This window comes from Heloderma suspectum, chromosome 1, assembly GCF_057233095.1.
Source record: "Heloderma suspectum isolate Gila_16-S chromosome 1, 16-S_ref, whole genome shotgun sequence".
Classification (NCBI taxonomy): Eukaryota; Metazoa; Chordata; class Lepidosauria; order Squamata; family Helodermatidae; genus Heloderma; species Heloderma suspectum.
In genome coordinates, this window is record NC_139458.1 from 273,071,189 (window position 1) to 273,096,661 (window position 25,473).

Genomic DNA, 25,473 nt, shown 5'->3' on the forward strand with positions numbered 1-25,473 from the left:
AGTCATCATGATGATGTCAGATTGCCACTCCAATTGCACAACTAGGGAAGGCCCTGGTGCTTCATCAACTTTGCCCAAGATAAAGGTGCACAACGCCTTCACTAAATATCACCAGGAGGCCAGACAGCCAGCATTTTTTTGGTCTGTCCAATAAAACCATTATTTTGTCAGGTAACTATAATAGCATCTGAACAGCCACTGAACTCCAAGTTCTGCCAGGTTCTTCCCCGGCCCGCCCAGGAAGTGTCATAGCTTAAGGGCAGAGCTCATGCTTTGCACACAAAATTTTCTCATTAATTTTCCTCACTGCTGTGCTCTTCAGAAGGAAACTTATTTTAGTTATTCATTTTAGCCCACCTTTTTTCTGTAACAGGACCCACTGGGGGGTATCATTTTGGCTTTTGGATCCTTGCTTCAGTGGGTATCTATAGACCAACAACTCACTATCCCTACTGTTTGGGTATAGAGGGACGATTTATTATGCCAGTAGACAGCTGGTGGTCATTTTCAAGACCACCAAGGGAAGGCGCAAAGGTGACTCTTTCATCCAGTCATTCTCATCATTATAGCTGATGCTTGCACAAAATGTCAGAACTACAGAAAATCAGAATCCATTCTAAATTTAAAGTGTTACGATGATGTATTTGGTCCTGCCCCTTCCATTTTCATCTGCTTCCTAACCCGAGAAAAAAATCCAATAAATATACACCCTTCACTGATCTTTTCTGTTTGGACTGCAAAGCTTATCTCATTGCTGTCCAATTAATATCTATGATATGATAGTGACTATCTACAAAATCAGAGACTTCACACAGTACATTCCAGCTTCAGACCATTTACACCCCTCCTGATGGTTCTGATGGGCCGTCCTCTTCCGATTATCCACTATGCAGTTTTGACTGTTATAAAATATATAACACCGCCTTGGGTTCCTTAAGGAGGAAAAAAGGTGGGATATAAAGGCAATCAATCAATCAATAAAAAACAGGGACACGACTCTGTTTACCAGCTGTGTATTGGTGTGAGTCACATACATTATCATAAGAGGTGGGTCATTATTTATACCAAACAATGGTGGTCTTAGGCAGGGATGGGGAACCTTAGGCCTGTAGACCAAATCTGGCCCTCCAGGTTTCCCCAGATGGCCCCACCCCCTTTCCCTTGACCACCAATCATTTGGTGGTTTCCTGGCTTTTTTGCATTTTTCCTGATCTAAAAGGTTGAAATGCTTCTCCTAAGGCTTAGTTACTGGCAGGAAGAGATTTAAGCTACAATATTTTGCCTTTGGCTCTACCCACCATTGGAATGCAGCTAGTTATAGCTTCTCCAAAACTGAATTCAGCACTCAGGTTGAAAGAAGTTCCCCACCCCTGATCTTAAGCTCCCTGTGTAGATTTGCTTGCAGATATAAACCCAACACAGCACCAAGTAATATAACTATCTTGATGGACAACATAAAATCTGTTCCAGACCTTTTAAAAAAAAAAAGGCTGTTAGTTACTTTTAATCACCATTTGAACCAGGTCCAGTATCTGCTGATATCCAACAGTAGCTCTACCTTTTCAGTGTATGTGAATCTTTTCCAGCTGTTTTAGCATGAGTACTGTATCATCAGAACAGATGTTTCTACTATGTCTTCTCTGATAGGATTCAGTTCTAGCCTGTGACCCAGTGATTGTGGTTGTGTGGATAAGCTGATCAGGCCACACAGGAACTACCAGGTGATAAAGGTGAATCATTTAGATCTTAAATGTGGTGTGAGGAGAGGTTGTAATGAGTCTGCCTCATGGCTTTCTCATGCCTGATCTGCAAATTGTAATCTTCCTTCCTTATGTAGGCATAGACTAGGGATGTCAGAGAATTCCGCCAGCCTCGTGTGGCGCAGAGTGGTAGGCGGCAGTATTGCAACTGAAACTCTCCCCATGACCTGAGTTCGGTCCCAGCAGAAGCCGGGTCTCGGGTAGCCAGCTCAGGTCGACTCAGCCTTCCATCCTTCCGAGGTGGGTAAAATGAGTACCCAGCTTGCTGGGGGAAAGGTAGTCACGACTGGGAAAGGCAATGGCAAACCACCCCGCTATAGTCTGCCATGAAAACGCCAGCATCCCTCTAGGGGTCAGTAATGACCCGGTGCTTGCACAGGAAGAACCTTTCCTTTCCCCAATGAGGCCAGATTCCAAGAATCCAGCCCCATTGGGGTCCGTGACAGAACGGAGCACTCACCTCCGTGCCCCTCCAGAATCTGTCCAGGCCGGTTCCTCCACGTGGTGATCCTGCAGAGCCGGCTGCTGGCTCTGCAGCGCTGGCGATATGGCCGTCCACCATTGCCGTGCCATATCGCTGTGCTAAGTCTAGATGCAAATGGCATCCACTACGCCATTTGTGTCCCTGTTTACATGCAATAGGCTATGCAAATTATATTTATGTAGATATTTGCATAGCCTATCGCATGAAAACAGGGACGCAAATGGCGTAGTGGATGCCATTTGCGCCCGGACTTAGCACAGCGATACAGCACAGCAATGGCCGGCCATATCACCAGCACTGAGGAGCCGGTGGCCAGCTCCGCAGGATCACTGCGGAGCAGAGCCGGCCTGGACAGATTGCAGGGGGAGGGACGGATTGCCTCCCCCACCCCGCAGACCTCCCCACCCAGAACGGGGTAAGTGATCCACCCATCACTAGGTGAGACAACATCTCAGGCAAAGCCCTGTAATAATTTATGGGGAGTCTGGAGTCTCGAGATCTGCTAAGCGTAGATTACTGAATTACCACAGAAAACAAAAGACGTCATGGAATTTTACAGAAGACCAGCCACTGAAATAAACACAATGCAAAAAGAATCCACATTCACGTTCAGGTTACGAGTCCAGTCCAGACATTTCGGATCCAGCCAGGATCTTTCATCAGTGGAATCGAAACACAGAAGAGAAATACTTAGTAACACCATGACTCATTCAGCTTATTCAGGTTATTGTGCAAATCTGTGAACACCTTCTGGAGACTCGCAGCTCATCCCCACACACACACACATACATACACACCTCACATGCCTTCTCCTCCACTGGCATTTGTTGTCAGTGTTTGCCTCTGCTGAGAAGTAGTTTCTCAGATGTCCCTTACAGAACCCTTACCAGATGTACAATTGGAAAACAGTGGGTTGGATCCAGAGTTTGCTCCCATTCTCAATCACAAGGAAAGCCTCCACAGATACAGGAGGCTCTCCTCTTTAGAAAGTCACCCTTCACAAATACAGAGCGATTGAAACGCACAAGGACAAGGCAGGACTAGAGCGCTCTGTCTCCTAACACATTCATTGGAAACAGCTACAGAACACCTGAATAGGGCTTGTGACTTCGCCATCAAGCCAGATTTATTTTCCTGCTCTATTTCCTCCCCACAAACATGCCTGTTGTAACATATTCCCTGATGAAGATATCTGGACCCAATCTACATGGAAATGGAATGAGAAGTGCTTTCTGGTTATACCTGGATTTTCATTAAATTACTTTGCTCCATCAGAGCCAAACAAAGCAAGAAAAGTGAAGTATAAGCTATCTCAAAACCCACTTTCACAGGTCACACAGCACTTGAAACTCCCATACTTCAGGCCTGGGCAGGTGGAATAGAACTGAATGTCATCAACCCCGTAGGTGCTGCTCTGCGATCGAATGAAAGAGGCTTTTTCCTTGCCCCTATCCACACTCCCCTGCTCAGGGAAGTTTGCTGGAAACTCGGAATTAAGCCCCTGTAGTTTATCCCACTCCTCTCCCCTCTCATCCACCATTGGGATATTATGAAAGATTAAAAGATACTGTGCTATTGTGAATGGGAAAAACAGTCTGCATACTGTGAATGGGTAAAGCACGTACTGCACTATTCTGAAAGATTGAAAGAGCACTGCAGCTCTATCACGAATGGAAAAAACAGGCTGTGAATGCGTAAAGCAACTACTGCACTATTCTAAATGACTGAATCACTGCTACTGCACTATTATGAATGGGAAAAACAGACTACATAGTGTGAACGGATAAAACGGCTACTGTGCTAGGCTACATATTATTAATGGAGAAACAGCACTACTGATATAGTGAAAGGAAGAAACAGTGTGAAATAGTGCTAAGAGAGAAATAAAGCCTGTGTCCAAAAGCGCCCTACTATGAATGGGGAAAAAGGGGGTAGCCTCACCCCTTGGCCACATCACTGCCAAGTTACAGCCAGGGCACAGAGGCATGCCCAGGATTTAATGCAGGGAGACAGGACACAGTGCAGCAGAACTGCACAAGAGCCACATTTAAGGAAAACAACACACTAAAAGAACTTTTCGAAAATGTGCCTTTTCCAGAGGAAGCTGTGGGGTTGCTGTGGATTGATGATGACGTCATCTGTCATGAATGACCCTGATGTGTTCTCGCTCCACACCAAATCAGCTGTGTAGATCAGACCCTGGAGATTTCAAAAGCTTGCATATTTCCTATTTCAGCAGCACTCAGCAATATGCTAAATATTTCTTAGGCATGGCATTAGATTGCGATCTAATTTCAGAGTTCCTCAGCAAATAAGAGCATCACATCAAATACCAAAGAGCCCAGTTTTGTGAGGGTTACAACACAAAAGGAGCTTACTTACCCATTTTAATAAGCAGAGATTGAATCGATTGTGGAATACAGATGCTGTAGACATATATTAACATCTATAAAAATACATATGGGGCTCTAGGATGAGGGCTTGCCAAGCAGCATTGTGATGTCTTAGTGAAGTAGAATTAATCTTGACAAAAATCATTGCTATCATCCACACACATTTCGGCAGAGGCTTCCTGTGCAGGATAATACATGTTGTTTATCAAACATCAATGTAATGGAGTTTACAACAACTAATTGAGGCAGCTATTAATCCTGTATTCAAGAATAGTAGGCAGGCTAAGGAACTGTGGTATTTAAATGGCTGGATTAACACTGTACAGGAAGTAATTTAGTCTGAGAGTGGTTCAATCAACACCTGTATGCCTTCACCATAATGTGATGTAGGATCATAATTGTTTTAAGACTGCAGTGGAGCAATTGCACAGAACTACTGATTTTGGCTCTGATTAAGTGATGAAAGATGACTATTCAGTGACATTTTTAACGACTAGCAGAGACTGGAATGTTCACATGTCACTCAGATTGTTTGGGCAAGACTCAGGCAAATTAAGCCCTTTCCAGTCCTGTAGAGTTCAACAGAAGGCAAAGACGTTTAAAGGTTTTATATTTCATCATGTTGTATTTGGGGGTTTTCACCACCCAGGCAGCTTTAGCTATTGGGCAGTACAGGGATGTAGTAAATGAATAAAAAGAAATCAAATAACGTTTGTGCATAAGTCTCTCCCATTAAAATCAATTATTAAAATTAAGCATGACTTAAACATGCTTAATTTTGACTGGATAGTACACATTCTTTAGTTCAAGGAATAGGAAAAAGTACATTCACATTCTTGATGTCTAGCACAGGCTAGACAGAAGAGTAAAAGTGTTAGATTTGTACTCACACCAGCAATACAATCATTATGGGTTACATTTTCATTTTATTCAAAGCGTTTATACAAAACAGATGGATGAGCAAACTTCTATAATATATACAAACCTATCTGTCCATGTTCTCCTGGACAGCTTTGTTGGCACCTGTGAGAAAGGTGCCTTCAGAAAGCTGATGTGTGTCTGGGAGGAGGGGGGAGCATTTTACCTGGGAGAGAGCCTCCTAAACACCCCCTTTCCAGCTAGAGCTAAACAGAAGAAATAGTCCTTGTCACACATTATTCCACATGAAAGGGCTCCATGCGATTAGATGATAGTGGGCCCGTGCCACTGGCTTGTCCTGCCCGCTCGCCTGGCTACAAGCCCCCCATCACCGCGTGTTAAAAAAATTCTGAAGGGGCAGCCAGCTGTATTCATAGAGGCTTCTCAATAAGATCGGGAGACCAGATCACACAGGACTCCACATCAAGTGGAACCTCCATGAGTACAGCCAGCACCCCCTTCACATCTTTTCTCAGCACGAGTAGCTCAGGGCGCAGCTGTGTCGTGGAGCCAGGGCTCACAGGGATGCAGTGCTGTAACCTGGGATTAACAGGGATGCTGGCATAGTCTGCCACCCCCTTCAGACTTCCCTGTTCCCTCTGAGCTTAGCTGCAGTCCTCACAATAGCTGGGTGGACATGAATTTTCCCAACAACAATATATTGTTCCCTGTTGTAAGGCAAAGTATTGGGGGGTGGCTTGGTCTTGAATGGGCAATTAAGACCCATCAGCTTTACAAAAGACCTGCTTCTGGTGGAGATGACAAGTGCTAGAACTGGTTTGTGGAGATGGATCACTCCAGCGCCCTGTGTTTTTGGACTCTCCTTATGGGTGTGGCTACGGGGACTGTCAGGATGAGCGCCTGTATGTCAGAATTTACCACTACATCACTATTCAGGGTTGGAGCCAGGCAAGCAAGCACATGAGGGGTAAGCCAGCACCATGGCGCTGCTATCACGTGGAGTCCCTTTACATGGAATAAAGAGTAACGACAGCTATGGTTATCATTTTCAAAGGCTGAGACAAAAAGAGGGGAGGGCTCCTTTTTGCCAAAGCCTTCACGAACTGCAATAAGCAGTTTATTGTGGGGTGGGGGGTTTCCTATGTGTGTATGTGATCTTTTGAAAGCCCTGAAAAAAGGGGTGAACGTTTTTGACATTTTAAGTTAAATTTTAACAAGATGCTGTTCTATAACATACTAAGGGTGCAATCCTATGCACATTTAGACAGAGAAAAGTCCAGCAACTCCCAACATCCTGGCTGAGGAATGCTGGGAGTCATAGGACTTTTTTCTGCCTAAACATGCATAACATTGTGCCCTAAATGCATTAGGAAACCTTCAACAAAATGCCACAGTTGTCTGTTTTCTTCCTTCCTCATCAACTAAGTTTGTTTGTTTAGCCATTTTGGTGCTTGCTTTTTTTTTTTTTTTACTGTAAAAAGCCTCAAGCTAGCTTACTAAGTGAATATAAACAACATAATTTTAAAATAGAACATCAACATTTCAAACTTCATAACAACCACAGCAGATGAAGCAACCAATAGAACAGGTAAAAAGTCACATAAAATTATTTTTACTGCCATTAAAAGTTCTGGTAAAGAGGATGGACTTTGCCTCATGCTAATAAGAAAGTAACAAAGGCACCAGGAAAACGTGTCTAGGAAGAAAAAAATAAAGGCCTCTATCTGGTAACCATCTATCTAACCTCTGAGAATTGGGGGTAGTCAGAGAATAATCTGTTAATAGACAGGTTCATATGAAGATGACACATCCAGCTGCTGGACCTGTGTACTCCAGTATTCAGGAATTCCTTGCCCTAGGAGGCATACTCTTTTACAGCATTTCACCATATGTCAAAAACTTTCTTGTTTAGGCAGGCCGTTGTCTTATCGGCTGGATCTGTTTTATCCAGTCTCTCTGCAGCATCTGTCGGTTTTTAGTATTGTTCTGTTGTTTTCTGTGGGAATTTATTGTATTTTATTATTGATTTTAATTGTTCTTCACTACCCAGAGAGGTGCACAAACACTAGAAAGGTGGAACATATAGATACAGAAAATAACTACATTCAAATACACTTCTAAAGTCCAGGAGCAAGAGTTGTGACTGGGAACTGCACAGTCTGTTTAAGGATGGCAACAACAGCAGTATGTCGCAATAAGTGAAGCAACTGAACAGTATGGTAATGTGGATTCTTTGAAAACAATGCTGTACGCACAGTCTCAAAAACAACTTTCTTCATATTGTGATATAACCAGCCTGTGACAAGCTGGGCATCTTGCCAAGGATTTGAGAGCACAGTGAACGCAAGCTGACACTCCTTTACAAAGCAAAGTTATAAATAAAACTCAAATGGCCTGTCTGTCCTCAGAGATGGCACCACATAGCCACACATGATCCCAGAATATTACAGCACACAGGGGTTAACATTGCAATGACGTATCAGATCACATGTATAAAGTGAGCTTTGTAAAAGAAAATCTGCCTGAACACATTCAATAGGCTGATATAATTAAGTATATGAAAAAGTCACAAAGTTTATTTAAGGGCAATATGGAACATCTATTTGCAGCTATGGGCAAACAAACTATCCCAAGCAATCAAAACTTCTGATTTAAGGCAAAAAACAAACTAAAACAGAGAGCTAATCAGAAACTCAAAAAGGAACAGCCATCTATGGCAGAAAACTGTGTGTATAGCCAAAGCTTTACTTCTTCCACTACTCAACTGTGAAAGTTTGTTTGGAGGCCATCTACATGAGCCTTTTACTCCGGGGCAGGTGTGAGTTGAGGTCCTTTTGATTAGACGATGCAGTCACCGCTTCGCAGTCATCCATGGTTTTCTCCTGGAAAATGCAGATTTCCAAGGAGGTGTTTTGCGGTTTGGTTTGCTATGGGTTTCCCGCAGTTGCGAGCCACCTGTCCCTTCCCCAAACTGACTTCGCATTTTGCGGTGGGCATGTGGTAGGCGTGCGTAGTGCTTGCGTCACTCTGTGATGCCCCTTTATTCCCCCCATCCCTTCGCAGCTGCGCAGTTACAGAGGCACAGAGGGGCATTTTCATCTATTTAATCACACTTTTGCACATTTCTGCAGCTTCGTATCTTCACAATGGTTGCTTTTGAACTCAGTGCCCAAGGGCTGGGGGTGTCTTGGGGGAGGACCAAGATTGTTCCGGCCACCATTTCAGAGCGATGGGTAGGCACGTACTGCTCATGTTTGTGAGTACGAACCATCGCGAGAGTCTTGGGCTGGGGAACTGACAAACAGATGGCGTGGAAATGAAGGAGCACAAATCATTCACTTTTTACCTAACAAGGGACAGAAAGACACAGCAGAGGCCCTAAAATACAAAACAGCCACTGAAGTTTTGCACCCCCACACTCATGAGACTGCACAGCTGTGCATTTAAGTATAACTATAATGACAAAAAAAGGGCCTGGCAGAGTCTGTTACGGAAGCGCGCAGTAAACCGCGAGTGTATACCACCAGAAGCTACTTTGAAGCTGAAATGCTGCACAGTTGTGATGGGGTGGGAGGTGAAAGTGGTGCCATGTAGATGGGGCCTTGGTCTCCCTCACTGAAGCTCTTTGCGGGGCAGTAAGAAAAAAATAATAGAACCCTGATAAACTCTATGGTCAGAGAGTTGTTTTGTCTCCCACAATGAAGCTTTGCTCAGGGCAATATGAAAAACAAAAGAACCCCAACAAATTCTGTGGTTAGAGATTTCTGACAGCTGCACAAGTGGTTTGTAAGAGGTATATTATAGGCCAGAGAAAGAATTCACCTGTCCTCTATGAGTAAGAAATGTAGATTTAAATATTTAACAGAACATTTGGTTTTATGTTGGGGCATCTCTACACGAGCCTAAAATTCTGCATTTAAAACGGGGCTTTCTGCTTCCATTTGAAATGCAGGATCACAACGACTCCCTTTTTCACGTGCTTCCTGTCCCCCCTCCCCTTTCCCCCTCCTTCTCCCTGTATCTGAGTCTTCCATATCTTTCATTGATCTTGCTCCTCTTCTTGTCACTTTTCCTCTTTTCACGGAGGGAACTCAAGCAGAACACAATGGGGTAATTTGATAGCTCATTATCTACCATCTATTTAAAAACGGAACAAAGGGCATTTCGTGCAGGAGACTCCTTGGAGGTCATGGTGTCATGTAAAGAGCCCGCAAACTTCTGTGAAGGAGCAATCTCAATCCCAGGATAAAAGCTCTGTGTGAAGAAAGCCCTGGTATTGATGAAGTAATGAAATAGGATATAATCTGGAGAATTTGTCAACAAATAATAACAACTGTTCCACCAACTACAACAATTGTAATCATTGTCTTATAACAAACGCACCGTATTTATATTGTACTATCACAATTACACCCACTTTATAACTGTTTTGTTCCTTTCTTTATCTTTTGTATGGACTATGTTTTGGGAACCTTCCCCTTTGGTTTATCGAAGCAGGAGAGGAGACATAGTGGTGGTTCAGCACCCCACCGTTGCATCCCCCTGCTCCAAATGTCTGCTTACTGAGTGCAAATGTCTGAAAAGGGCCCTATGCATGAGCAGCCACTTGCACATAGGTGCTCCACATAATCAGGACATCTGCGCATCATGATTGCATGAACCTCATATGTGTAAGCAGCTGCTCGTGCCTAGAAGTTCCTTTTTATTATTTATCACTGTGTTTCTATACCGCCTTTCTGAAACTAACCAAGGCGGTTTACAAAAATTTCAGAACAACAAAAACATAATCAAATAAAAACCTAGTAAAACATTAAAAACAGCTTTTAAAGGCCATTATAATGAGAGCAAGAATTTAAACAGCCAAATTAAAAAGATGTGTTTTGACCCCTTTTCTGAACACAGAGAGAGTGGGGACCAATCACAACACACAGACAGCAAGGGTAGGGCTGGCCTGGGGACGTGACATGGGGGGGGAGCAGCACCAACACAACTTGCAGGAGGGGGCAAACAAAAACCCAGGAGTCTTGGGCTCAGTTCCCAGGCCTGGAGAAAGACAGACCATGCCCAAATCCAAACATACATGTGCATTCCAATGTGCAAACAGATCTCCTACTTGTAGGGGCTTCCCTAGTCATATCGGTGAAGAGAAAGGTAGATTGTCTGAGCCTCTGTTTGCGTGTATGGAACTGTCCCCTCCATTAATGTAAACAAAGTTTCCTCACCCTGCTTCCACAACCAATTGCTGGTGCCTGTATCTCAGTCTGCCAAATATGGAAGGGCAAAATTAACATCATTATGGGTTTCCTATCATATTTCATAACCCAGGCCTGACAGTGTGGGTTGCCCTGAGGCAATACCTGGTCTTGAAAAGGAGAGCTGATGACCCATGATGTTCCAGTGTGTGTCATCTTCAAGGGGCCTAAGAAGGCTAGGAGATAGTCAGAGGATGTGACTCATCCAGATCTCCCTGCCCCCTCTTACCACGGCAATGGGGCAAGCAGTCGGTGGTGAAAAGAACAACAGAAACTGTAGTTTCAACCACAGGCAGAAACTCAGAAAGGACAGAGACACAGAAAGCTGAGTCTGGGGCTCTGTATGGGCTAAACTACATGTTCCGTTAAATATTTGGTGTGCAGCTAATCCTTACCATTTTGTTTACCTTCATGTAAGTGTGTGTGGGCTCAGTCAGGACCACTGTATATGCCCACCCCACCAACAAAAGAAGAAAAATCCTCCACTGACACCAACTGAAGGGTTTTTAGCCCCTGTGGGGGAGAGAGAAGTGGCTAGATTGGAAAGTTTAAACTTCCTCTACCTATGTGTGGTGGTCCCAGTCCAGATCAGACCCCTGTACACTTACACTAAGAGCCTTCTCAGTGGCTGCTCCCTGGGTGTGGAATTCCCTAATGAGGGAGGCTCAGTTGGCTCTTTTTCTGCTGTCCTTCTGCAAGCAAAGACATTTTTACAGGCCTTTGGCATGTAAGTGGGTCTGTTGGACTGAGTGCTGTTTCTGTTCATCTATCTATCTAAAATATTTTTGGCCTCCTTTCAGGGCAGAAGCCCTCCCAAGGTGGCTTACAGCAATAAAATACATAAAAACTGTTAAAATATTAAAAGCGATGAAAACATACACACAATAAAACAGCAATAAAAACAACAATAAAACCAGCAGCAACAACAATGGTAATAACAGCAACAACAGCAATCGTGTCAAGGGAAGGCCAAGGTAAAATAACGTTTTCAAGGCCTTCTTAAAAGCCTGCACTGATGGCGCATGGTGGGCCTCAGATGGCAACTTGTTCCAAAGGTGTGGGGCCACTGAAGAGAAGGCCCTCTCACATGTGATCACCCATGTAACTGCTCTCATGGGTAGACAAATGAGAAAGGCCTCTCTTGCTGATCTTAAAGTGCAGGTAGGCTGATATTGGTAAAGGCAGTCCATTTATTGTTGTTTTTTAATTGTGTATTTAATGTATTTGTCTTATGATTATTTTAATTATGTTTTATTTTAAGTTTTGGCTTTTATTATTGCTAACTGCCTTGTGTGCCATTTCCTAGTAGACAGGCAGGATGCAAATTAAATAAATACATAAATACATAAAATTAATAAGGTAAACAAAATGGTGAAGATCAACTGGACGCTATGGAGCATGTAGTTTGGCTCTGCACTAACAGCATTAAGGGATGCGAGGTTACCTATTACTGGAGATCTGATGTAGGCTTTGGCTATATGTTGGAGTGTTTAAGCTGTGCCTCCACCTATGTTCAGCCATAAATAAATGAAAATATTACAAAACATCATCCATCTCCAGTGACCTCCTTTCAAAGAAAACCAAACCAGGGTGAACACTGCACCCTTGGAATAGCTCACATCTCAAGAAGAGTGGAGTGAACCTAACTATATATTCCAGGCTGGCATGGATATTGTCAGAATAAAATGGCAGTATTCACTGAATTTGTGTGGAAAGCACTGCAGTTTAATATCTCTTGAAACTGCCCCCTCCCTTCCAGTTTAATATAGCCTTGTATCATCCCCTGTGGATCCTCTTACATAAGACTGCTGGGATCACTGAAACTGTAGCATCAGCAGCCTGGAATGTCCACATGTTGAATGAGATCTGAATTTGAGAAGGTTCTAGAAAAATGTACTGTAGGCAACAGTCTTATGTTTGTCAATAGGAGAGACTTGGTTGCACAACATTCTCTGAATTATTGATTTCTGACACAGCCATTTTATTTGAGCACGATGCAGGGACCTTATGATGTCATCTAAATATTGGGTAATCCATGTCTTTTGTTACAGCAATCCCAATCATCTATGTTAGGAGGACACTGTGGATTATTCAGATCGTATAAATGTAAGAATTGCTTCCAGTTTGTTAACATTCCTTTGCCAAATCCTATTGTCAAGCTTTGTCAGCCATATAGTTACACATTCATTTATATTTGCTCAATGGAACATCCTCTCCTTGCATGAGTTGTCTAGGCCAATGAGAATAGACATTAAGTGATTAGATGTTATTTAGATGGAAAAATCTCCATCAGAAAGCAGTCAATAAAACTGCATACTTAGGAGCAGTTCAGAGTGGTAAGAATGTTAATAATGATCCAGACTGTTGAGTTTAATGTTCAGTCTGAGAAGAACTTTAGGATAATGTTGCTAGAGTTTCAGAGGTTACTGGACTGATGATCATATTTGACAATAATTTACTTTTCCCTATTTCTTTGTGAACTTTGTTAGCAACTAACTATGTGTATCTGAAACTAGTGGATAAAGCAGAATAAAACCAGCCAAGTCAGCATGGCTTCATATTCTGTTTTAAGCAGGACAAGTGCTGTCTTCAAGACCAGACCTGAGATCTGTATTCTTTTTAGGATAAACAATAAATCAAACCTACAGCATGCAGAAAGTTGTCCCTTCTATGAGAATTACAATACATCTCCATTAACGTTTTGTTATAGTTCCTTTAGGGTTTTTGAAATGTAACAAGAAAAAATACTGAAGCCTAATTTAATTTTAAGATAGTCATAAGCATACTGAGCAGTGAAATCTTTAGATTCTCAGACTAACTTGTTTCGATCCCCTGTCCCCAATTTCTTTCATCCCTCTCTTCTGCTGCTTTTACATTCACTTCCTCCTATAACAGCTTCCCTTCCTCTTTATTCCCAGTTTTTTTTTTAATTGTCATTGTTTATTATGTTAAAAATATTAGCCTTGGTGTCTAACGGACCAACTTTTTCTGCAGCATCTGCCTATGCAGTGTGTATGGTGCAGCCATGGCACAGGGCAGTCAGTCAAAGAGGGGCTGGGCAGTCTGCAGCACGGAGACCCACCTGAAAGTTGGGAGGTTGGACTCAATGGTCTTATAGGCCCCTTCCAGCCGTACTATTCTATGATTCTATGATTTGGTAAGAATAAATAAACGAACTTGGGTTCTGGAATAGTTGTATCTAGCCCTATGGAGAAGCTCAAACTATGTACAGAGAACACATGTATGTGCGTGCGAGAGAAGCAGCAATTTGCATACCCAGACCACCCATGTTCAGCATACTGCCTGCAAAGCCCCTGTGCATGTACAGACTTTAAACACAGAGACAAACCTTCCCCAATCTGGTGCCCTCCCAATGTTTTGGACTACAACTCTCAGGATTTCTGACCATCGGCCATGCTGACTGGAGCTGCTGGGAGTTGAAGTCCATACGATCTGGAGGGCACCAGATTGGGGAAGGCTAACATAGACTCATCCACACAATCTGGAACCTTGCTTTTTGGCTACAGTTTGTTGTGGGGGTGGGGAAAGAAGTGGCTTTGTTAAATGCAGAATACACACTGCCTGGGCATAGTGCTAGTTAGTAGTTACTGAAGTGAGAAAAGAAATAGTGACTTGTCTGTGTCAAAAATCTACGCTAATGCATAGATGGAGTACAAGCATGTGTTACCCTGACTTTATTGCCATAAGACCATGAGCTTCTATTGAGGAATGCTAGGGCTAAACCTGTTCTTACACTTTCAAAGATTTCATGCTAGGAAAAATGTGCCGTCTGGTTTAGGCACATATATACTGGTCAAGCAAGTCTGACAGCTGGGCTCACCCCCAGGTTAATTTACATGTTTACAAGGTTTGAGATGTGAAAATACACACACACACTGGATCTCCGGGCCCTGTGGCACCAAGGAAGGGCTTAAAACAAAGAGCATTCACTGCGGCAATGTCAATACTTAGTTTGTACTGTTCTCAGAACAAACACACTGAACCGTTTGTTTCTGCTCATGTGTGCTGGGTAGCACATTTGGCCATAAGCAGAGTACTAAAGCTTTGCAGATCCTTATGGCTGTTGTGTCATTATTTGTCTAGGTCTTTCTGGTTTTCTTCTAAATTTAAACATGACTTTGCAAATGTGCCAGGAGGGGAAGAATTTATGGGAATAAGTTGGCAAGGAAGAAGGGAAGGAATGGGGCTGGGGTGAGAGGATGATGAGTCTGAGACATCAGATCAAGAATTGAAAACCTAAACAAGTCTTCAACAGATTGAAAAGGCCTTTGCCAGTATTTTGATCTGATGCACCTAAACCTCTATAACATCATTGTAAACATCTCTGAGGCAAGATCAATGCCCCCCCCCCCTTCAATGAGTTTTCAACATATGGAAATTGTCCACCAGGCAAATTCACTAAATGCAAATCAGTCTTGTGATACTTGGCAGCATTCCTCGAAGGGCTCTGGTAAAAGGACTGGAAGGACAGACTGATAGCTTCGCTGGGAGACAAGTCCCACAAAAGTCTGAAGGCAAAGTCTGAAAGTTTGCTAATGATGAATTTGGCAAGCTAGTCTCTGGAGCAGCCTCCTAACAAGTTGAAGCTAATCCAGCACAGCTCCTATTCGAAACAAATCTCCCCTTGGCTGGCTAAGCCATGAAGTTGCTGCATCTCAGGGCCTAACTCTAAATCAGATGGTAAACTTGGGTCTTGACAGTACCACCAGACTGCATGGCTGAACGTTCCTTCATACAAAACAATCCATGTACATATGAAACTAGAGGGTATTCAAAGAGACACCCCCCATACATCAACCAACTATACCCCCCTGACACCAACAGGTGTGCTAGCCACATACACCAGAAACTGCATGTTTGGCAAGTGGGAGAAGTGTCCTTGTGAGCATAGCATATGGGCAAATACCTCTTCCACCTGAGGGGGATCCTGGCCTCAGAGCCAGCCCAAGACATTTTGCTGCCTGAGGTGAAGAAAAAAAATGGTGCCTCGTCTCATTCCATGTTCAAAAGCAGACTGGACTGGCAGATGGATCTGTTTTCTTCACTGATGGTGAGACAGTGTCCTCCACTGCACTTGAAGGCAGCAGACTAATTTAGGTGGTGCGGAGCAAGCTGTGTGGGACACATTTTTCCAGCACCTTGCTCCTGCTTCCCAGCATCCACCACCTGAAGTAACTGCCTCACTCCGCTTAATGGTAGGGCCGGTTCTGCCTGGCCTAATCAGGACTCCCCCCTGTGTGGCGTGGGACTATGCACATACACTGGTATGCACATAGGGCTCCTTCTCATACTTGCTGAATATGGAGCATGGCCAGTATGAGCAGCAGCAATGGGGGTGGGGCATAACTAACCCCACAGCCCCCTCACACATTCTTTTAATGCAGGGGTGCAGAACCTCTTTCAGCCTAAGGGCCAAATTCAATTTTGAAGACGATCTCAGGGGCCGCATTCCAGTGGTGTGCAGGGCCACCAAAGGCAAAAGGGGCAAGGCTAAAAATAAAAATTCCAGCATATTTTAGACCAGTAACTAAGCCTAAAAGGCATTTCAGCCTTTTAGAAGGGGGGAAACTACAGAAAAGCTGGGAAACCACCGAACAATTAGTGTTGGGTAAGGGGCTGGGTCAGGGGGTGGTCTTCTGAGGAACCCTGGATTGAAGAATTGAGACCTTCAGCAGGCTGGATTCGGGGTGCAGATCTGAGGTTCTGCATCCGTGTTTTAATGCATGTGGAGATTCATCTGAACCCCCTTTAGATATCTGGGGAAGGAAGACTAGCTAAGACTTTTCCCTGGCATGCTAGTTTCCTACGTGTAGGGTTTCGGAAGTTGAGCACAGCACAGCCTGTTGGTGGGCTGGTTCTTCTCTCTTCCGTGTTTTGAGTATGCCCTCCTTTGTCAGCTGCTCCCCGAACTCTATGAGTCATAAATCGGACCACGCAGGTTTTAAATGCTTTATTATTTCTAGATAAGCAGAATACAATGGTTTAAATTTTTAGAAGAGAGTTAGGCAACCTTTTAGGGTTGTGGGCACATTTGGCAATTTGGGAAAATGTCCTGGGCACTGCCACAAAATGGCTGCCATGGAAGGCATGGCAAAGGACAAGTAACCTGCCCAAAAGATTGAGTACCAGGCGGAGGTGAGGGCTGATCCCCAGCACACTAAACAACTCCTTTGAATCTGTAGTTTTCAGCACCAACAGAAACCTATTTCACAGCAATCCCAGTTGCAATAAGAAAATGTGTTAATTTTTTTAAAAGTGGGAGCAGTAGGGCATCTTGGTGGACAGCACAAAGGGTGTTCAGGGGCACATTGGTGCCCATGGACACCACACTGCCTACCCCATTTTAGATAATTCATTACAAATTGTGGACATTTGTGTTCATGACATAGCAATCTTATGAATAAACCTTAAAATGACATTGAATTCAATATATCACTAAAATATAATCAAGAGGTATCAGTTTTAACCGTGCAGGTCATTATGGTTAGTTAGTTAGTTATTGCTTCCCACTACAAAAAGCAGACTCAAAGTGACTTACATACACACATACACAAATATACAAACCAATAATTAATATAACAGAAAAACAAAATCAATATAAACTATAATCAGCACAATAATACAAATAAGAATAAACACCATAAAAACAGAATCTAAAAGCAATAGATTACTAAAAGCGTTCATCCACAATACGTAGATCAACCCTACCCACCACTCACTCCACAATCTAGAATGAATACCACGAAAGCAGCCAGCAACAGTCAGGCTATAACTAATGTCCAAATGCCTGAGAAATAAAAGGCGCAATCCTATGGAGGTAGATGTCAGCCTCCAAATTCACCTATCTAATGAAGGGCAGACAGAACATGGAGGAGATCCTGTCCTCCATGCTCCAGTCACCCTGCATTTATGGATAGACGCGTGTTTTCGCACATCTAGCCTCGGCTGTGGGGAGGGGGGGAGGGGCCCAGAGACTTGATAGGAAGTTGCCTAAAGCAGCTTCTGCAGTCTCCTCCCCGCCCCCTTTTTGCCCTCTCTCCACTCCATTTACGAGCGCTGAGTTGACAGTAGCCTGGAAAGAACCATGCTGACTACAAGTGGGAGGGGAGTGTGGTTTCTGGAAACCGAGGTTGGATGACCTCGGTTCCCAGAAACCGAAAAATCCTATGTCCGTCTAGACAGCTCTCCCCATATGTCTTTGCCTGGCAACGAAAAGATGAAAGTTGGCAACAGGCAAGCATCCTTGGGTAGACTGTTCCATAAACAGAGGGCTCTAACAGAAAAGACCCATACCTGAACTGCCACCCCCTGAGCTTCTCTCATTGGGAACACACAGAGAAGGGTCTCTGATGCTGATCTCAGAGTGGCCAGCTAGGTTCATATGGTGAGAAGTGGTCCTTGAGGCATTGACCGAGGTTGCTTCCACACTAGAGTTCCTCAGAAGCTTCCAAATTCTGTGAAGTACTAGTTTCCCTATACTCAGCACTGGTTATGTCTCATCTTGAGTATTGTGTCCAGTTCAGGGCACCACACTTTAAGAAGGATGCAGACGAACTGGAGAGGGTTCAGATGAGGGCAACAAAGATGATCAGGGGACTGGAAACAAAGCCCTATGAAGAGAGACTGAAAGAACTGGGCATGTTTAGCCCTGAGAAGAGGAGGGGGAAAATGATAGCGCTCTTCAAGTACCTGAAAGGTTGTCACAGAAGGGAAGGCCAGGATCTCTTCTTGATCATCCCAGAGTGCAGGACACGGAATAATGGGCTCAAGTTACAGGAAGCCAGATTCTGGCTGAACATCAGGAAAATCTCCTGACTGTTAGAGCAATATGAAAATGGAACCAAGTACCTAGGGAGGTGGTGGGCTCTCCCACACTGGAGGCATTCAAGATGAGGCTGAACAGCCATCTGTCCGGGATGCTTTGACTTGGATTCCTGCATTGAGTAGGGGGTTGGACTCGATGGTCTTGTAGGCTCCTTCCAACCCTACAATTCTATGATTCTAAGATTTCTCCTTGTGGCTTCTGCCTCTACTTGCTTCCTCTTCAAATGTTTGGTTCAAAAGTGGCTGATTGACCATTCCCTGGGTCATGCTCTGAAGGAAGAGCTGCAAATTAATGGTTCATTATTTCGAACATGGGGTCACCTGGCTTGAATTTGGAGTTTCTCTTACAGACTAGTATTGTGGGTTTGATCACTTCCTGCAGCAGTTTGCATAACCTCCAGCAACCTTAGCCCCCAAATAAACATTAAAACCTGTTTTTTTACAGTCTGCTGATGGCTTGTACTTACCTGTCTTTATGATGTCTTTAACACTAATCATTTTTTTATCTCCCTTGCACCTGACCTTTAATCACCATACATCCAATATCAGTTCCTGTAAATTGCCATTTTCCTGTAAATTGCCATTTTCATGTAAGTGTGATGGCATCTGAAATAGTTTCTCTTTGTATGGACAGTTTTCAAAATTTGAAGCTGAACTAAGAATTCTACCACCACAGTGGTTTTATTTTAGCATCCATTTTGAGAGGCCTCCTGGCAAAACCAATATATAAAATGGCAGCATAGCTGTCTCTAAGATGGCTGACCTAGATGCCCCAGTAGACCTGTGAGCTTTTTGAATGGTAAAATGTTCCTCACATTAGCTCCCTTCCACAGGTACAGTCCTGATACAAGTTTACCACCTTGGTGAAGACTAGTCCCTACTATTTCAGTGTTTTAGCATTCTTCTAAATCGGTAAATGTATCGGTAGTTCATGCCCTGGTCTCCTCTCGTTAAGACTACTGTAATGCGCTCTACGTGGGGTTACCCTTGAAGACGGTTCGGAAGCTGCAGCTGGTACAGAATGCGGCGGCTCGCCTGATTAAAGGCAGCCGCCGGCGAGATCACATCACTCCAGTGCTGAAGGAGTTGCACTGGTTACCAGTTGTTTTCCGGGCCAAATTCAAGGTGTTGGTTTTGACCTTTAAAACCCTATAGGGTTCCAGCCCAGCCTATCTTAAGGAGCGCCTCCAGCAGCACCAGACAGGCCGCTTAACAAGATCAGCCTCGGATGGCCTTCTCTCTGTCCCATCAGCCAGGACAGCTAGACTGGTGGGGACAAGGGAGAGGGCCTTTTCTGTAGTGGCCCCCACTCTGTGGAACTCCCTCCCTACGAACTCCATCATGCCCCCTCTTTAATGAGCTTCCGTCGTGCATTAAAAACGTGGCTGTTCAGGCAGGCATTTGGGGTGGGTTAGGGTATTTTAGAAAATGTTTTTATTGTAGAATTTTATTGTTTTATTGTATGTTGTACATCGCCCAGAGTGGCTGGGTGACCAGCCAGATGGGCGATTAATAAATTAAATAATAAATAAAATTCTCTGGGTCTTTGAGGAAAGGAGTTAGATCTCATAACGAAGAGCCAGAAGCAAAGGAAGCAAGCTGTTTTCCACCAGGCACATCCTGGGCCTGCTTCCACATTTCTAAGTCTAAACCAGTCTCTTTTTTCAGGCACATTCTTCTAATCTTTTTTCATCTCTTTTTTAGCAACAAAACTTTGCATGCTAAGTGCTGACAAAATGCAACTCCCCACAAACTGAAGCCTTTCCTTGAGGGAAGACATCATAATCCTCTGCAACAAATGTTCAGCAACTGCATGTTCCTTACATGATGAGCCGATCATCTGGACAGGCCCCTAAAGCAGATTTCCTGTTTATTTCCTATTCAGGCAGGATTGGAGCAAGACAGAATGTTGTATTTCTTCCCAGCCCCAAAAGCAGAGGATTGGATTATCTTATATTTGACCAGAGGTATTTACGAATCATGCATAAAAGCAATCGAAGCCTCTTGTGGCCCCAGAGGCCGAACAATAGAAAGAACTGGACCACCAAACTCTGGTGGCTGTTAATCTAGTATTAAAGGGGTTAAATAATGTTGCCAACAACAAAAAAATGAAGATGGCTAATTTGCTCTGGAATGGTTGAATGATCTGAGTGAGGGTTTTGTGGAGACCTACAAGAAGAGCCCCTAAAAGACCCTATACTTGTATTCCAGACTCTTGACTCCTGGGTGAGAAAACCTTGAAGTCTGATTCTGTGTTGATTGATGTTATATCACTAACTAAGACCCTAATTAAGATTTTTCAGGAAGTCTTTGAAGAAAGGGGGGAAATGCAGCTGTCTTTACAAGCAGCTCCACAGACTTTGTTCAAGACCACGACGTGCTAGCAGAGTGTATGAGTGAGATGAACGAAAGAACTGAGCATGCTCAGATGCCTTCTAATAAGAGGGAAAGCACTGTTTTGACATCTCATGGTGTACCCCTGCTGATAAGAGAATGTCCTTACTTGTTGCTAGTTGGACGGGTGAAGCTGTAGCCCTGAGCACAAGCGACAACTGGGAGGAGGTGTTCAAGCGGATATCACCAAATATGACTGAAGATGACCATGAATTCAAAGAAGATGTACCAGGAAGAAATACGTCACTCAAGATAACATGCTCAGATGGCAGACTTTGGGCCACGTTTTGAGACATTTCAAAGTAACCTGTTTGTAGCGGTGCCAGAGATGTTCCCCAAACACGTCAGATTGTGGGAGATAGATGAGACACCTCACTTCTGATTAGTGAGCAGATGATCTAACCACACATACACCCCATTTTGATTGGAAGATGGTTGTCTCATTACTCACAGGTAGTGAGAGCTCATTTCTGCTGCTGCTTCACTTCGCTCTTTTTGCCTTGCCACAAGACCCAAGGATTTGGGTAACACTGGACCTCTTCAGACTCTTAGTTTTTGGAACTCAGAATATTTTCTGAAAGTAGAGCTTAGAATTATTTCTGAGCTTGAGACGTGGGAGTTATTTCTGAAGATGGGACTTAGAATTATTTCCAAGTCTTGAGGTTTTTTCCTTTCACTCTAACTTCTTCCTTTATTCTTCACATGCCTAGAGGAATTTGGTAATACTTTAGCATAGCTTTTATATATTCAAGTAAGGTGCAGGAGGACATAATGAGAGAGTTCACAAGTATGTTTTAGTTTAGTTTTATTTTACTTTAGCTTTAAACCGCAAGTAGTAAACAAGAGAAAGTTGGAAGGAAGAGTCATAACATTGTTAGACGCTCAAGCCGTTCTCTTATTAGCTAAATTCATAATATCAGCTTTTGCAATTGCAGTTCTTTTAATTAATCTTCTATTTTGTTGCATTCTCTTTCCCTGTAATCACAGAGAATGTTTCTAATGCTTGTATACTCACCATGCCACTTTCTTTTCATGTTGTACTTTTCTGAAATAAAGCCTTAAATAGATTTCAATTTACAATTTTGTCTGTGGTGATGTTTGTCTGTGGGGATTAGCCTGGTTACCCACTGGGGTGCTTCGGACCCATTTGGTGCAGGTTCTGAGGTTAAACAGGACTGACTTTACAGTGGCAAGGTATACTCTTACAGAGGACAGTCCTCTATTTGACAGACTGTCCAGTCCAAAACTTGTTTAAAGAACCAGAAGAACTGTTGTCCATCAACAGTTAGCACCTGCCACACAGGTCACCTGGTCATGGTCTTCCACACTATTATGAGATGTACTGTATTTCTATTTAAATTACAGCAGTTATTTCTAAATTTGCATCTATACATATTAATTAGCATATGCAGAACTTATACAAATTGCTGTCCTCTTTTTTTGGTGATGCATTTCCCCGTTTTTGGCAGTTTGTAAGTGCTCCTCCAATCCAAGGTGCTTACAGAATCTTGTTCTCTCAAGAGCATCATCAAGCCCCAAACCCAATGACCTGCTTGCAACATTACTTTCTTCATAACAGCCTATGACAGACAGACACACATACACACACGTGCATTACACATAGGAAATGTAGTTTGTAAGCCTGCAATCCAGCATATTGCAAAATTCTATCCGTCTAAGATGACAGCCAGGAGAAGTTGAAGGCAGGCAAAAAATATAATTACTCAACTTAGAAGCTGCCTGAGGAGCCAGATTTCAAGTGACCTTTGTTAAATCTCCATCTGGTTTTATATGTCATCAAAAAGTTGGCATCTGTGAGCTGCAGCACTGCTAGACAGCTGCCAATGCAATCAAACTCAGCTGGAAGAATCAGTCATAATTTGCTGGCCCTTTCTTCAAGACATTTCCTGGAGGTCTTGTATGGATCCCATCGACATGCCTTACTTATAATATAGTGAATACAATGATAGAAATATGGTTGCAGGCCACATCGTAGTCCAGCACCCTCTTTTGATGGATTTGAATGTTAAATATTTTCTTACTGCCATTTCTTTCATTTGCTGCAACCATTATTCCGTTTTTGTGCCATCAAGTTTGTGGGCATATAATTCAAGGAGATGCCAGTTACTTCTCAGGGATGGGAAACCTGCTGCCCTCCAGATGCTGTTGGACTACGACTCCCATCATCACTCACCACTGGCCTGCTGGCTGGGGCTGATGGGAGTTGGATTCCAACAATACCTGGAAGGCCACAGATGCCCACCCCTGTTGCAATTCCTTAAAACTGCAAGGGAGTGGGAGAGATGGAGCCAATGGAGAAGCATTACTGAACAGTTACAATCATTCTCCCATCCTGCCCTTTTTGCCTATAACTTCCCGGAGCAAGAACACTGATGTGATGCCCACCCACCCCACCCCTCTTTCTCTCTCTCTCATTCTCTTCAAATCCTATCTAAAAAAAACAACCCCTTTTCTGTGAAGTCTTTGTACTAACCTCTTAGGTCAGAATCCTATGCATGTTTAGACAGAGAGGCCTACAACTCCCAGCATTCCCCAGTCAGCCATGCTGGGTGGAGAATGCTGGGAGTTGTAGGACTTTTTTTCCTGTCAAAACATGCATAGGATTGCACCCTAAGTCTTCATGCCCAACTGAAACTAAGGCTGAATACATGCAATTGCATTTTCTCATGTTCATTCATTGGTCCTTCTAACACCATAACTCCCCATTGTGGGGGCTTGTTGTTCTGTTCAGCTCTCCATGTGTTAATTCTATGTGTTTTATAGTTTTGAGGACCTTGGAAGACGGTGGCCTGAGTCATGAAATAAATTATTATTTAATTTATCATTATTATATTTTACTGCCAGGAAAGGGGAGAGATGTGGTGTGATTTTCTGCCAAATAACTTGGCTGGTCTTGTGTAGTATGCACCTTGACTTTGAGGGTGGGGAATGTGGAGCGCTGTTTGTTCTTCTGCCTCAGGCAGCGAAACGTGTTTGGCTGGCCCTGGGATAAAAACATGTGTAACAACCTTTAAAACTACAGTGGGTGTGATCCTGTTCTTCCTGAAGGAAATGGTAATTCCCACATTCATTTAAATAGAGCAAGATTGCACACGCACACGCGCACACAAGAAAGAACATGCAGAACCTTAATTACTTTCAAACAATTTGTAAATAAAAAATATGGTTTTGTAATTTAATTGCTTTTCCTAACAGATGAATAAATGTATGTGTGTTTCTCACTTCTGAACATGAGAAAGTAATCTTATGCGCTTTGCCCTTTAGCTATCGATCCCACAAGCAAAAAGAGACTCTCAAGTGGATGTCTTCCAAGCACACGCTGCCTTGCTTTCCATGTATCTACAGACTGTTCCGAACAGCTTCTAAGAAGTGGGAGGCGGACTGTCTGAACCAATCAAAGCACCCCACAGCTCTGCTAGCCTGTTTGAAACAAAGCAATACCACAGAGTGGCCTCTGCCACATACTTTTTTCTATGTCTGCTTACACACATTCACTGACGCTACCTTATCTTCTGCAAATATGTTTTCAAAATGCTTTAGAAGAAAGTTACTCGAAAATCATCTAAGCAGACAGACAGATGCATTAAGGAAAGCAAACATCACAAAGCCAGATACTGAATCTTTTGGGCTGCAATTGTAAACATACTTACAAGGGAGTAAGTTCCACTGAATTTAGGAGGCCTTACTTCTGAGTAAACACTGCTGGCATTGCCACTGCATGTCACTCAATTGATCAGTAATTGTTCCCTGGCAAATATTTTCATGTTGCTTATCTAATGATGATGTAGTCCTGAAATTACTCCAAAAGAGTTCTGTTTGTGATTTTACACGGTACCTCCCAAGCGAATTTACATAATCAGTGTGCATGGTTATTTTTCTGCATTTGGTTACCTGGGTTTGAGAGTAAATGTTTGTGGCTTGGTTTTGAAATGAGCATCTGGGAGGAAAAGGTAGGCATTTCTGTGGCACAGATTTGTTTGTTATATTTTGATCAGGACTTGAACACAGCATTACCCAGTGCACCATTCAGCACAGGGATGTCAGAGAATTTCACCACGAATCTCAGGGAGGCCGAATGCCAGTGCATTCGGCCCCCCGAAACTGGTGGCGAAACGGTCTGCCTCCCCCCCCCCCCGGAACGGGACTTACCTTGGGCGAATCCTCCTGGCAGCGGCGGCTCCAGCGGCGGTTCAGCAGCGGTTCAGCGGCTGCGGCGGCCGGTCTTCCGACCGGCTGCCACCGCCACCATTTCCAGTAAAAACAACAACAACAACAACAACAACGTGATAGGCTACGTAAAGATTTACGTAGCCTATCACGGCTGATTTAAAGGGGGAAAAAACGCGCATACAAAAATGGTGGCACCCATGGGCACCGCCATTTGTATTCCTTATTTTGACACGTCTTAGTCTACGTAAACATTTACGTAGACTAAGATGGCAAAA

The 25,473-nt window shown here is 43.5% G+C and overlaps 1 long non-coding RNA gene across 1 annotated transcript in view; it reads left to right on the plus strand.

The window, feature by feature from the left end:
- LOC146359106 (uncharacterized) overlaps positions 1 to 22,083 on the plus strand; it is a 38,686-nt gene extending 16,603 nt beyond the window's left edge. Inside the window, exons 3-4 of the long non-coding RNA XR_014787194.1 lie at positions 20,499 to 20,580; positions 21,127 to 22,083. This is a non-coding gene — a long non-coding RNA (uncharacterized LOC146359106). The remainder of the gene's footprint in view (positions 1 to 20,498; positions 20,581 to 21,126) is intronic.
- The last annotated feature ends 3,390 nt before the right edge of the window (positions 22,084 to 25,473 follow it).